Source organism: Nicotiana tomentosiformis, chromosome 7, assembly GCF_000390325.3.
Source record: "Nicotiana tomentosiformis chromosome 7, ASM39032v3, whole genome shotgun sequence".
Classification (NCBI taxonomy): domain Eukaryota; kingdom Viridiplantae; phylum Streptophyta; class Magnoliopsida; order Solanales; family Solanaceae; genus Nicotiana; species Nicotiana tomentosiformis.
In genome coordinates this window covers 66477649-66493680 of record NC_090818.1, presented here as the reverse complement: position 1 = coordinate 66493680, position 16032 = coordinate 66477649, and positions in this window count along the sequence as shown.

The window sequence follows — 16032 nt, the reverse complement described above, 5'->3', positions numbered from 1 at the left end:
TCTACCCATACGATAGTCCAAAAATTGCAGCACTACCTGTATAATATTGGGATCCAGAATCATATAGAAATCATGCCTTTAGGACTTAACAATTCCTACACGTCTTAATATCGTCTACTGCCTAACCAGAAATCAGTCTGCGTGCTTTCCTGTTTATGTGTGTGGAGGTTACTTGAGCCTTTTATTGCAATTATATGCAGTCCTATCTGTCTTTGATTGTCGCCTAGTTTTATCATTTTGAGCACCTGAGTTGAGTCTAAAACTACCAAGTAGTAGGTCCAAAGCCTCCTGGACCATAGGCATGGGATGGGTAGTGCACATATAGGGCACGACTTAGAATTGAATTAGAACAATTTTAAGTAAACTACTTCAACATAGTAATTGGGTTGCAGGAGATGATAATCTGTGCCCGCTGAATAATATGAGCAACTCCTACCTAAAAGGAGTTGCGAAGTATTATTTATGTTGCACCTTTAGGCTAAAAAACTTTGGACCCCCCATTTCCCTTATATGCTTGCTAAAAGGATTTAGTCATTAAATATAGACCCACACAGTTGCAATCCTTGTGATCTTTAAAACTTGTGTCGATTATTCATATAGTTTAATAATTTTTACACTGGTTTACGTTATAATAGGACTTTCAACTTTCATTTTTTTATTTACTTATATGCTCGCCTAGTTTAATCATATAATTCACATAGTGTAAAATTCGGCCGGGAACCACAGTTGTGGACCTCGAAGAGTGCCTAACACCTTCTCTTTGAGGTAATTTGAGCCCTTACCCGATCTTTGGTGGCGTTGACTATTCAAACAGAGTTATTTGCAAATAGGCACCCTAACACACCTTAAAAATCATTAGGTGGTGACTCTTCTCTTTTAACACCCATTTAAAAGGGTTGTCACACGTCGAAACTCACTTTCGCGAGAAAACGGGTAGCGACAGCTTGGCGACTCTGCTGGGGATTTACACTTAGGCTTTTACGATAACGAACTTGACCTATGTGGATTACTTCCTTTTTTACATGCATATCCCTTCCCTTATTCACCTTTATTTGTTTAAATTTCCTATGACATGCACATCCCTTTCCTTATTCTCCTTTGTTTGTTTAAATTTGCTATGACATGCACATCCATTTCCTTATTCTCCTTTGTTTGCTATAAAATGTATGACCGCTCTCCATTTCTTTTCATCTTGACTGCTACATTATCCCTATTTTCTTACCTGCTTCATTATGTTCTCGCACATTTTTCATGAGCGAAACTGACTTCTTTCTTTTGTCTTTCATTTCTTTTCTCTTCTTTTTATGTTCACTTTTGCTATTTTATTTACTGCTTTTTTTACACGCAAATGCTTGGAATATTATTTCTGCATGAATCATGCTCTACATCATACTTCACTCATACTAATTATCAACATAGTGGCGCTTGATAAGTGTCTGCGCTTTCCTGAAAATCGCCCTTTTTAAATCAGAAAGGCTTATTTGCGATAGACTAGTCGATCAGCGGTGCAATCAACGGTCATGTGCCTTTCCATCTCAAGTTGTCCACTTGGGAGTACCGGTCTAGACCATTCTAGAAACCCTACTCCAACTTGAAATGTACATGCATCATGCTAAACCTAGTACGGGTTGGAGCGTTATTAATGTAACAACCCGCTAAGATGAACCTTGTCCAAAGTCTGACGGGATTTCCACAATCCCAATGGACACTATCATATTATGTGCATTACTTCAAAAACATATGTCAACATATTGATCATTATTGCGTAAGTAGTCAAATCTGGAGGGGGAAAAGGGCTAACCTTTGTTTGCTTGCAGAAAATGAAGCATGAAATCCACAGGTTCGGTATGGTCCAAAACATCCCACCTATGCTACTTGACTAGTGGAAACACCTTGCACCTTGCGACAAAAATCATGTGAGGAGAGTACTTGATGACCTGCCATCCTTGATGAACGTTCGACCAAATAGGGAGTTGATCGAGGCCGCCACCACGTTTTGGGATGAGAAAAGAGCTATTTTTCGATTTGGAAATATAGAAATGACTCCTCTCCTAGAAGAAATAGGAGGCTTTGCCAAGTTGCCATGGAATAGTTCGGGATTACTGGTACCAAAGAATCGCACTCCCTGCGGTATTCTGAAAATGTTGGGTTTTAAGAAGAATGATGAGCTGCTCTATCTAAAGAAATCATACATCCCTTTTGAATTTCTTTACAAGCGTTATGGTCACGGCAAGTCGTATCGTCGTCACCATGACGAACTAGCCATTACTTCATTGGGATGGGTGCACCGCCGAGTTTATGTGTTCGTTATCTACTTCTTGGGGCTGTTGATATTTCCAATGAAAGGGGGAAGGATTCATACTCGCTTAGCCATGGTCGCCAGGACCTTGATGGATGGTATCGAGGGACAAACTTATACCATCATCCCTATGATCTTAGCTAAGATGTACCATGCTCTAGATCGGTGCAAGCAGGGATTTGGACACTTTGAGGGTTGTAATCTATTGCTACAAGTCTGGTTGCTGGAACACTTTCATAGGGGAGAGTATCGTCAAGAGCTTTTGCGAAGGCCATTGAATGACTACATAGCCAACCATCACCCAAAGAAAATGATTTTTATTCCGGACAGGTTTGCACAGCCTGGAAATGCTGTAAGTTGGGTGCGTTTCTTCAGCCATCTGACAGACGAGCATAGTTTCCTAGTAGTGAGTTCATTATCAGGTCAAGGGGGAATACTCATTTGGTACTGATCGGGTTGCGAGGCATCTATCCTTATGCTCTCATAAGGGTAATAAGGCAAGCGGGATGAAAACAGGTCATACCTCGGATTTCTAACATGGTCCAGTACAAGGTAGATTTCAAAGGAGATGTCATTCCATTTAAGTTTGAGGTGCAACATATGTGAAACCAAAATATCATTGTGGAAAGAGAAACCATTGAGCCAGATAGGTATCACGCTGGTCATATGTACTACTATCTATCATGGTTGGAGGACGACGTAGCAGAGGGACGTCAAGCCAGGAATCAATCTAAAGGATAGGATCATAGATAAGGTGGCTGAGGCACTGGTTACGTATAAGAGGCTACGCAAAAGGGTGTTCGAGACTGAAGCTAAATATCTGGAACAACACAAAATGAACATGGAGGCGATAAGGGAATGGAAGGAGATTGCCACTAAGTCAACAGAAAGATTGGAATACTTGGAACAAGGATTGATGGAGATTGAGGGGAAGATGAGAAAGAGACTCTCAGATTGCCAAGAAATGTATGGAAGTGAAGGAGGACATCTATCAAAAGCTTACTTATTGTTGGATAAGCGCGATCTGTGGAACCTGATTGATGGGGTCAAAAGAGCCAAGAATGGAGAATGTCCTTCAGGGACCAAGTAGACTAGGAAATGATATTTTTTACTGCTTTCTAGCTTAGTTTTAGATTTCGATTCTAATAAGGCTAAATGCCATTATTAACTTTATTATTATTGTCGATTTAATAAAGGTTTGACTCATTTTTCGCATTAATGAAATGACGCAAATGTTGGCATCAATTTTCTCTAAGTCTGTGTGTCGCTTAGGCCTACCTCAAGCACAATGAGGTCCCCAAATTAGGACGCAAATTATTGCGTGACTTTGTGAAACATGTTTAAATATTGCAAACACTCTTTTATTTCACCTTACTAACTTGGTTACCTTTTCCTTTTCTTTTCTTTTTGATTATTCCCATTCCCAAATGTTGGTTCGTGCATACTGACATCATCAGCATACCACACCAGATCCACATGTCCTCCACCTCCTCCTCCACCCAACAACTTGAAAAGGAAAAATAAGGGAAAATAGAGAATACCCAAAGAGTGCTACCCATACTCAGAAGCGCACGCTTCGCAGATTAGCCAACCACTTCTTTCAAAGTGGAGGAATTTTGTATAGAAGGACTCCTGCCTTGGGATTATTGTGATGTGTCGATGCCAAGGAGGCATCCATATTGCTCGAGGAAATACATGTTGGAACCTACAGACCCCACATGAATGGTTTCGTTTTGGCAAAGAAGATACTGAGAGCAGGGTATTTCTAAATGACTATGGAAATAGACTGCATCAAATATGTTCGAAAGTGTCACCAATGCCAGATACATGCTGACATTATACGGGTACCACCTAACGAACTTAATGCAACAAGTTTTCCCTGGCCCTTCTCCGCTTGGGGTATGGACGTCATTGGACCAATCGAACCCGCTGCTTCAAACGGATATAGGTTCATTATGGTGGCTATAGACTACTTCACAAAATGGGTTGAAGCCACATCTTATAAAGCTGTAAATAAGAAGGTTGTAGCGGATTTTGTTCGGGATCGCATCGTTTGTCGATTTGGAGTGCTAGAGTCGATCATTACTGACAATGCCGCCAATCTCAAAAGCAACTTGATGAAAGCCATGTGTGAAACATTCAAGATCAAGCATCAAAACTTTACAGCATACAGGCCGCAAATGAACGGAGTCGTAGAAGCCGCCAACAAGAACATCAAGAAGATATTGAGGAAAATGGTAGACAATTACAAACAATGGCACGGGAAGCTATCGTTTTCTTTGCTAGGGTATCTCACTACAGTCCGTACATCAACTGGTGCAACTCCCTATCTATTGGTTTATGGTACTGAAGCAGTTATTCCCACCGAAGTGGAAATCCCTTCTTTAAGAATCATACAAGAAGCTGAGCTTAGCGATGCAGAATGGGTACGAAGCCGATATGAACAAATAGCTCTCATTGATGGAAAAATAATGAACGCGGTATGTCACGTTCAACTCTACCAGAATAGAATGGCAAGAGCTTTTAACAAAAAGATCAGGTCAAGGCAATTCACACCGGGGTAATTGGTACTAATACGAATCTTCCCACATCAGGATGAAGCAAAGGGAAAATTCTCACCCAACTGGCAAGGCCCTTACATGGTTCACCGGGTATTGACAGGAGGAGCACTTATACTTGCAGAGATGGATGGAGAGATCTGGCCAAAACCCATCAATTCGGACGCAGTCAAGAGATACTATGTTTGAGATTATGTTTGCACTTTCTATTTGATGTAACTGAACTACGCTTGACCTGATTTCCATTTAAGAGGGGATACATAGGCAGCCCTGTGAGTTTGGTCACATCAGAATAAAATCTTCATTTGGTCGGAAACTGGGGCAAGGTCACAAGTTTTCCCGATCTTGTCATGTTCGGAATCGCCAAAGAATGTATTGTGAGAAGTATGCATTTAAACTAGGGCAGAATTTTGAGGAGGATCCTCAAAATTCCGAATCAAGAAGGTTGCAACGTCTCAAAATCCGTCACAGTCATCAGTTCATCAAAATTATTTGATCTCGTGCATTATCACATATTTCAAACAACTACATTTCTACAAATAATTTGTCAAATGCATGCATGTTTTTTTGGAAAAAATTTGTTTCCATGCAGCCAGAGGTTACCCAGGGTGACTCAAGCAGGACCTCAAGACAAGAGTAAAGGAGAAGCAAGAAATTGAGAGCACGAGCCAACCCTTCCCCCCGCAAAACTCAGGATTTTTCTTTGGATGCAGGCATAATGAACATAACAGGAATGTCCGCAAATATATACACACAACAAGATCACTATCTTCATAACGACAAAAGTCGCCAAACGCAAACACATCAAGATAAAAAATGCTTTATCCACTCACATTTAGTCATTGCTTTATCTTGCATAGGGCTAAGCACTGCCCTCATCATTACATAAGACTAAGAATTGCCTTCCTCTGTGTAGGGCTAATCATTGTCCTCAACATTTGCATCGGGCTAAGAACTGCCCTCATTACTTGCATAAGGCTAAGCTCTGCCTCCATTCTTGCATAAGGCTAAGCAGTGCCTTCCCCTATTTGCATGAGGATAAACTCTGCCTCCATAATTACATAAGGCTAAACACTGCCTTTCTCTGCATAGGGCTAAGCACTGCCCTCATTCATTGCATAAGGCTAAGTACTGCCTTTCTTTGCATGAGACTAATCATTGTCTCCATATTGCATAAGGCTAAGCATCGCCTTTCTTTGCATGAGACTAAACACTGTCTCCATTCCTTGCATGAGACTAAGCATTGTCTCCATTCTTTGCATGAGACTAAGCACTGTCTCCACATTGCATAAGGCTAAGCATTGCCTTTCTTTGCATGAGACTAAACATTGTCTCCATTCTTTGCATGAGACTAAGCACTGTCTCCACATTGCATAAGGCTAAGCATTTCCTTTCTTTGCATAAGACTAAACACTGTCTCCATTCTTTGCATGAGACTAAGCACTGTTTCCATTCTTTGCATGAGACTAAGCACTGTCTCCGCATTACATAAGGCTAAGAATTGCCTTTCTTTGCATGAGACTAAGCACTGTCTCCATTCTTTGTATGAGACTAAGCATTGTCTCTACATTGCATAAGACTAAGCATTGCCTTTCTTTGCATGAGACTAAAACACTGTCTCCATTCCTTGCATGAGGCTAAACATTGCCTCCATTATTGCGTGAGGCTAAACACTGCCTCCATTATTGCATGAGGCTAAGCAGTGTCTTCCCTTGCATGAGCCTAAACACTCTCTCCGCTACACTGCATAAGACTAAGCATTGTCTCCTTTTTTTGCATAGGGCTAAACATTGCCTTCATCTCATACAAGACTAAGCCTTATCTTGTCTCGTCTTCGCACATGACTAAGCATCACATGTTTCCTCTATAAAACGATTGATATTAACACAAACTTGTATTTCATGGGCTGACACATCGCCACATTCTGAAGGGGCCATAGTCCGAAGGCACCATCCTCATGGCCTGAAGACACCATTCCATGGCCGGAGGATCTCTCGAAACTGCATATCATTATTCAAAGGCATCATAATAGAGAGGCACCATCCTCATGGACCGAGGACACCATTCTATGGCCTGCGAATCCCTTACCATGCACTTCATAGCCCAGGATATCATGGTCTAACTGTATCATCCTCATCATCCGAAGACAACCTTCATGGTCCGAAGGGAGTTTGCATCATGTTTAAATTTTTGAAATAACCTATATATGTTCGCGCGCACCGTGTTTTAAGTTTTGCAGGTAACTCGGGAGGTAACTGTTCTACAAACAGGATCAATTTTTGCTCTGATTTCCATTCACAACGTTCACATCCTTAGTTATCTCAAACGTAACCGACAACCAGTAATTGATTACCTTTTGCCCCATAACCGCTCAAACACTTGCCTTATATATCCGTAACGTTCAAAATCGCATCCATAGCTCCACCTGAAATCATCCATTATTCAACATCGCATCCAAAAGATCCTTTTCGAAACATACAACCACTCATAAAATAATTCTATCGGTTTCGTTCGTCGTTGAATATAGAACTACACACGGCTTGATTCCTATAACACCAAGGATATGTAGGCAACTCAAGAACCAAAGTTCGGGCCCTATTTTTCAAAAATACATCGTTCCTCACTCACTTCGGATAAAATTGGTCATCATATTTTTTACCCAACAACTCTTTCATCCTTCCCGGGTAAAGAGGGGCAGTTGTTGATACCCAATTTTGCCCTCATATTTTTTTAAATAGTATATATACCTTCAGAATATCATTTTTAATCATTACTTAATTTACAAGAGTTATACAAGTATCCTCTGTAATTTTCCATAATATTTACAGCTTTAAATTAATTTCTTTGCATTTTTAATTACTTGATTATTTATTAATTATCCTTTTAAATTATTTTATGATGACTTAATCATCCAAATTTATTATTTGTAATCATATATATGCTTCATAATATTTTACTTTGTCTTATATAATTATATTTGTATTTTTAAAGATATTTTACATAATTTTACAATAATAGCCTGTATTTTATAAATAATTATATTTATTATATTATTTATACTAAAATAGCATTTTTATATTTTAAAATATCAAGATAGTATTCTAAATAATTTTATTGCATAAGTGATATTTTTTTATTATTTATTAATTTCTTTTATAAATTATTTTTAAAACAATTTTACATATTTAATTTATAGCCCCAACACATGGCTAATTTCAGACCAAATTTGGCCCAAATCATTAGCCCAACACTCCAGCCCAATCCAAACGACCCCTGTAACCAACTCGGTTGTGACCCATCTAAATGACCCTCCCCGCTCCCCTTTCTATCTTGGCCGTTGATCTCAAATGATCAACGGCCCCTAATAAACTAACCCCTTTTCCATATATCCCTCTCGTCTAACCCTAAAGACTCATTCCTCACTTTCGCCACCTCTACTCTCTCTATTCCTCTCTTCCTCTTCTCAAACCCTAACAGCTGTCTCCTCAATCCTCTCCAATTCCGGCTCAGATATGGAATCTCTCCATGATTTTCCTTCCACATATGCTCGGTTCCTCCGTTATTTACATGGTTTTGGTATCACATGATACTTGCCTATTTTTGGCAAGTATACGGTCCTAAATCAAGCAACCATCTCCAGATCTTCAAGATTTAGATGATATTTCGTCTATATACACCCACTATCAGGCCCTACGGGTCCGATTCAGTGAGAATTTACTATTTTTTTTGTTCTTCGTTTTAAAACTGGGGTTTGTCGGATTTCACCTAAATTGATTCTAATTGAATTTTCATGCTATGTTTTTCTTATTTTGTGTTTAATCGACTGTCTTTCCTTGTTTGGGTACTTAATTTTGATGCTATATAAACCCCTCCCCAATTTCCTCTTGGAAAAGACTTGAATCACTAAAAAATAACTACTCTTGTCTTCCTTATTCTTTCTTGTCTTACACTATTCTGAGGCTAAAATTTTGGCCGGCTGAAAGCCAAGGCCACCGAAACACGATTCTCGAACTTTTCTCAGTGTGAGCACGGCCCGGAATTCATTTCAAACCCTTGGAAACTTTGACACACTGAGATTCATGGGTTCTACTATTCATTTGCTATTAACACTGAAGTGTTGCTAAAATCACTCTTCTTTTTTATATGTTCTTCTGTAACTGGTAATGTATCTATGACTCTTGCAATTTCATTTTCTTTCTGTTTGAGTTCCCATTCTGCATATCTATGTCTCTGAGATTTTTATGAACCAACATGCTATTGTATGCTCTGAAGCTCTTCTTGAGGCTCTATAACTTCTAGCTATCAAATTTGCCTATTTGTTGCCTTGATTCTGTTTTCCTAAGCCTGTTTGCTCTAGTGTGTGTATACGAATGCTTATTATTATTGCTTATTCTTAGTTTAGATTCTTGCCTTATTCTTTACTCTTGTAAAGAGTCGAATCATGCCCATAACCTGTTCTAATTCTTGTTGAGTCATTCGTGTGCAACTTAATGCTTTCCTAGAGTTCATTCTTGATCATGTTATTAGCTAAACATACTTCCTCCTATTTGATGTGTGCTCGCTGATTTGTTCACTCCTGTGCTCATTAATATTGCCTAACACTTCTAGGATAAGATTCAATATCTACCTCTTCCCCTATATGTGGTTAAGACCTAGTGCTTGCATGTTCTGTTAATCTAGAGTTGAAACATCTTCACTTATCATGAGTTCCGGTATTGTTTTTGAACCTTTATACTACGATTGATACTCAATATGTTAAGTCTCATGTTCAACTAAGTGATATGCTTCCAACTGTTGTAAACTATGCCCACTAGCCTGTTGCTATGCTATTTATGACCACATTCTCCTTAGGCTCTCACGTTAAAAAAACCTTCATGTGAAAACTGTCATCCACTTGTCCTTGTCTATGACTTTGCTAGATTCTCATGTTAATTGTCTGAAGTCCTAGAGGCTTATTCTGGACTATGTTTTGCTTTGAAATTCTATCTGACATAGTTTGTTAGCTTATGATGTTCAAACATGTCATTGGGAACTTATTTTTGTTTATACCATATGTGTCTATAAGGGATTTTGTGTAACCTTTATTTGTGTATCTTTGTCTGAAAATCCCTGATCTCTCTGTTAGCTATAGCATTAAGGGATGAAACTCCTAAGTCTTAAAGTGTTTGGCTGGCCTTGTACCAAGCTTGTCACTTATGTTGTTATGGCTATTTAGTATTCCATGGGTAAGTAAGGCAGCCGTCTTAAGGTTTGGGCCTAGTTGTTGGGCCAGTTTGGTACTCAAAACTGAAGCGTATTAATAGCCGCCTAGAGTCTAGGCATGTTCATCCCCTAAGGTTCCAGGCTCAGTTGAAGACCCAGAAGCAGCCTTGGGTATCCTGTATTTGCTGTATTTGGGCCTGTAGCTGCCTTATTAAGTTTGTAACTATGTTATTATCCTATTTGGACCTGTAATAATCTGTAATAATGAATAATGGGGAGATTAATGAAAAGAGGTTGGGGTATTCTAATATTTTCATGAAAGGGTAGAAAATATGCCTATAGGGTATGTGTGTTATATTTGTTATTTCGTTCAACATGCCTTGTTTGTTATTTCGTTTGGTATGTTGCACTAATAGAAATCATGCCTATAGGAATTATGCACACTTCGCTTGTACACTGTTCAAACATATTAGTCTAAATATTTATCATATCATTTCTATGTTACTACTATACATTTATACACCATGCCTATAGGATGTATAACGTATGCTTTATTGACCTAGATACCATGCATATAGGACTTCAAATAATCAATTGGTCAATTGTTTCTATTACTCTTAGTGTACTGCCCATCTAGATATCTTGACTATAGGATTCTAATCTTTTAATCGACTATTTCCGTTGTTTTCATTACACTACCCTGCCTAGATGACATGTCTATAGGAATAAAGTGTTATAAAATCAAGCCAATTGTCAATCACTAGAAAACCTGCCCATAAGATGTTATTGACGACTTCACTGCCTATATACGTAAACAATTAGAAATCATGCCTATAGGACTTATAACGCTCTAATATGCCCATACGATAGTTCAGAAACTGCAGCACTACCTGTATAATACTGGGATCGAGAATCACAAAGAAATCATGCCTATAGGACTTAACAATTCGTAAACGTCTTAATATCGTCTACTGCCTAACCAGAAATCAGTCTGCGTGCTTTCCTGTTTATGTGTGTGGAGGTTACTTGAGCCTTTTATTGCAATTATATGCAGTCCTATCTATCTTTGATTGTTGCCTAGTTTTATTATTTTGAGCACGTGAGTTAAGTCTAGAACTACCAAGTAGTAGGTCCAAAGCCTCCTGAACTATAGGCATGGGACGAATAGTGCACGCATAAGGCACGACTTAGAATTGAATTAGAATGATTTTAAGTAAACCACTTCAACATAATAATTGGCTAGCAGGAGATGATAGTCTGTGCCCGCTGAATAATATGAGCAACTCCTACCTAAAGAGAGTTGCGAAGTATTATTTATGTTGTATGGGGTGATCCTTTAGGTTAAAAAATTTAGGATCCCCCCTTCCCTTATATGCTTGATAAAAGGATTTAGTCATTAAATATAGACCGACGCAGTTGCAATCCATGTGATCTTTAAAACTTGTGTCAATTATTCATATAATTTAATAATTTTTACACTGGTTTACGTTATAATAGGACTTTCATAATTCATATTTTTCTTTACTTATATGCTCGCCTAGTTTAATCATATAATCCACATAGTGTAAAATTCGATCGGGAACCACAGTTGTGGACCTCGAAGAGTGCCTAACACCTTCTCTTTGAGGTAATTTGAGCCCTTACCCGATATTTGGTGGCGTTGACTAGTCAAAAAGAGTTATTTGCAAATAGGTGCCCTAACGCACCTTAAAAACCGTTAGGTAGTGACTCTTCTCTTTTAATACCCATTTAAAAGAGTTGTCACACGTCGAAACCCGCTCTCGCGAGAAAACGGGGCGCGACACCAGCGAGCTCAAAAATTTGAATCATTCAAATCATGCCACAGAATTCAAGCTATCATGAGTGACCAATTTTCCATCTCGCCGTATCGTCACAATACGATATTGGGGCAATTCCTGTGAGTGTCGCTTCCTCAAAATCCATACTCCAAAACTATATGAGGCCTTATCCTCGTTAAGCCCTAGGTATGTAAGTAATTCAAAGCAAGAATTCGGCCCAATATTCCCAAACATTCCTAGATTCTTCCTCAACTCAATTCCTCAACTCATAATTTTCATGCCATTCTTGCAAATCATGCCTAAAGTCAGGACAAAATTGGCTTCGGTTCAATTTCATTGCCAGAAAACTCTTTCATCGTCTCCGGTCAAAGAGAGGCAGCTGTTGACGGCCAATTTTGACCCTCCCTTTAAAAATTAATTTATTCACGCTTAACAATTTATAATAAATACTTTAAAAATATTTTCTATTAATGCATATCTATTTTTTAAATTAATTAAGTATTAGTTTCAAAATTAATCATATAGTACTAATATTGTGTAATTACAAATGTATTACTATAACAAAAAAATAACTTTTGTATAAACATTACATAGGTTTTATAATTTAAAATTACTCCTTAATTTCTAGTGAATTAGGTTACTATGTTAATTTTTTGAAATTAGTGCTATAATTCAAAATATGTGTCATTTATAGATAATTAATTAAAATAATTAGCAACATATAGTAATTATAATTTTACCATATTTTTTTATTGAAATTGTTAAGTTTATTTAAATTGATTTTAAAATGGTTGAAAAACTAAAAGGCTACAAATGCAATTCCTTAATTAAATACAAAATGGCTATTAGTTAAACTTTTTGCCCAAATACCAAGCCCAATTCGAATTTGACCCTGTCCAAATATCCCATCTCATTCCAAGTTGTCAATCCATGCCACTCTTTGCGAACCAATGAGATTGTGCCACGTCACCCTCCTTTGTCACTCACAAAACAAACACACATGCATCTGAACCGTTGATCCATCTGATCAATGGCTCCTATTTAATCCCTGATTTTCCTTTGATTTTTAAAACAGCCGCCCGATGAACCCATCTCCACCGTTCAAACCTCGTAATCCAATGGCCATTAAAATTCTTCCTAAAAAATCCTAAATGCCCAAAATTCCAAGGCCGTTGATCACCAGATCCAACGGCCCGTATCTTGTATCCTAAGCTTAACCTTAGAGACGCCCCAATACCCCCAAAATCCTAAATCATTTGTCACCTTCCCAGTCGCCCATATTTCCTCTTCTTATCTCTTTTTTCTCGTCTGCCCTAGCTTCATCAATCAACAAACCTTGCACAAATTAGTGCAAGGTCATGAAATTAACCTCAAATCATCTCATTTGTCCCCCATATCCATGATTCTCGTTGTATCTTTGCTTGTTTCATCATCAAAATTCAAATCTCCCAAATCCAAACACTAACCCCAGAGATGAAACTTCAACTCGCCAGATTTTCTTTCGTCCTTACCAATCGAAGCAAGCATGAGATGTTAGCTGGCTTCATCATTGATATTCGACACCAGAGGTCAAATGCAATGACCTCTGGGTATTAGGGTTCTGACCAGTGGTTGCTTGTTCTTCAACGTTCAGCCTCTCATATTTCTCCACTCAGGTAAACTCAAACACTGATTTCCCCTTTGATCTCTCATATTTTACCCGACTATGCTCACATCATCAACTCATCATCACTCTACACTATCTTAGTTTAAAATCTTAAAATCTAAGGCCTTAAATGGCACTATAAATAGGGCCTTTAATATTTTCATCTACAACAACCTAACACTGAACACACATACAGTCACGAACACTAAGCACACACGACACTTAGTACATTAGGATTTCTGGTCATAGCTTTCTTACTGTGTCCCCTCTCTTTAATCGAGTTCTTTTGTTGGTTCAAGATCGAAGGTTCTGGGATCTTGAACAACAAAAAGAATTCGTTTGGTCTGCTGCCCTTAAGAAGGTCATCATCTTTCTCTCCCTTTTTCTTTTATTCATCTCTCTGAATGATTTAGATATGTCGAGTTAAGTTCTGTAGATTATAATTATGTTGTATGTGTTTGACATGTTTGCTATTTATGCTTTGTTAGTTTGACAACCTTTTATGGTTAGCTTGTTCTGTTATGATTCTCTAAAATGATAATCGATTAAGTCATTGATAATTGTTGATCTTTGTTCTGAGTTTTCCTACAATCACCATGCATGAATTCTTACATGTTTATGTTCAATACAAACTTCATAGTTCTCAGTGACTTGCAATAAACTCATCTCTATCTTATTGCACTTCTGTAATTTTGTGAGTTTTGGAAGCTGAGTTTACTACCTGATAGTTATGACTTAAATGAAACCTGAACTAAGATGACTTATATCCCCTTGCCTTTTAACCATGAGCCTAAACTTGAAGTGTCTCTGCTTGTGTTTGTCCAACTATTTTACTGAGTTACTACTATAGTCTTTTACTTTATTTTAGCTATCATTATTATTGAATCAATCATGCTCATCTAAACTTCATGCCTTTCCCTTCATTGATGATTTTGTTGAGAGTTCATCTTATTTTCCTGCACCTTATTTTCCTTATGGTTGATTTCATTATTTGGTAACCTTAACTGATATACTCCTGAAAATTCAATATGTCCATGTTACTTAAGTTGAAAGAATTTAAGTGATTAGATACTTTCCTTCTCTACATCTATATTTACTAACTCTGAGGGTGATATATGGGCTATCACTATGACCTTTTCATGATCATACTCAGCTGTTATAGGAAACTATCTTATTTGCATCAACATGTCTCCTTCTCCTGAACCCTTTTGTTATATATATTCTGTTAAGGTTAAGTTATCTTCCCCTTAATGTAAGTCATGATTTTGTTTGGATAAAGTCAACTGATAATTATTGCATAACTATGTTCGTTTCTCCCATAATTATGTTGAGATATTCATATACATGTGCAATTCAAAACTTGTGCAGTACATCCCTGTCATTAATCTTTTGAGCCCCTGTTGATTTTGTAAAGTTTGCATGCATCTATATTTAACTTATCTTCCATGAAAAAAGGACTTAGACACTATGTTATAATCAAGTGACCCTTTTAGGAGTTGAAGCATGATCACTTCATACCTATATGTTGAACTAGATTTATGTTTGAGTTTGAACTTGTTTTGATGCAATGTTTTCCATCTCCTTTTTTTACCAATATGTTGATTTAGTTATGTAATTGGTTCTATAATGTGTAAAGTTCCTCTACCTACATGCGATCACTATTTTATTTATTTTGCCTATGAACAATTGACTGAATGTTGCTAGCCTCCTTGCTTAACTCTGTAACATCATGTTCTACCTTAAGTTATGCTCAGCCCTCCTCCTTATTTTTAACCAGAAGTTGAACTTGACTCTCAAACCTTATGAAGCCCATTTGTTGATATTATCTAAACACATTGACTTGCTAATACTGTTAGAAGCATGACCCTTTTGAGACCTTAGGTTGAAATTGGCATATAAGTGGTCTAGATTTTATAAGTTTATAAAAGAGATTGAGTTATGAAAATACTTTGATTTGGGGGATGGTTATTTACATAACTCTAAAGGGATATTTTATAAGAAAGTAAGCCTATAATTACCTTAGATTCAGAGGGTTTTCAAAGAAGAGGTTATTTGCCGAAATTTCCTTAAAGGCGACAGTTCTTGAAGTTCTGATTTTCCTTTTGAAAATGAAGTTGAGATTCGATTTTCCTTTTTGAAATAGAGCTGTTGTTTTGCTAAGTTCTGAATTTTGAAATCTTTAAAGGAAAGAAGGGTGAGTGAAAAACATAATAATTTGCGAGCAGATTATAATTAGTGAGTTAAGGATCTACTTCTAACTAATTTCCCTTTTAAATCCTATATTATTTAAGGCTTGCCTAAGTTTATATGATATTAAAGCATAAAAGAAAAAGCATGGGATCTAATATATAAGTATTATATACATGAGATATAAACAACAACAAAGACATAACTAACATTAATTTATAACTAACATTAATTTAAACTAACAGAAACAACAAACTATACTCACTTCCTTAGCATCCCATATTTGACTGCTCTTTCTCGTGGTCCAACTCCACTATTAGAAGTAATTACTATTTTTCATTT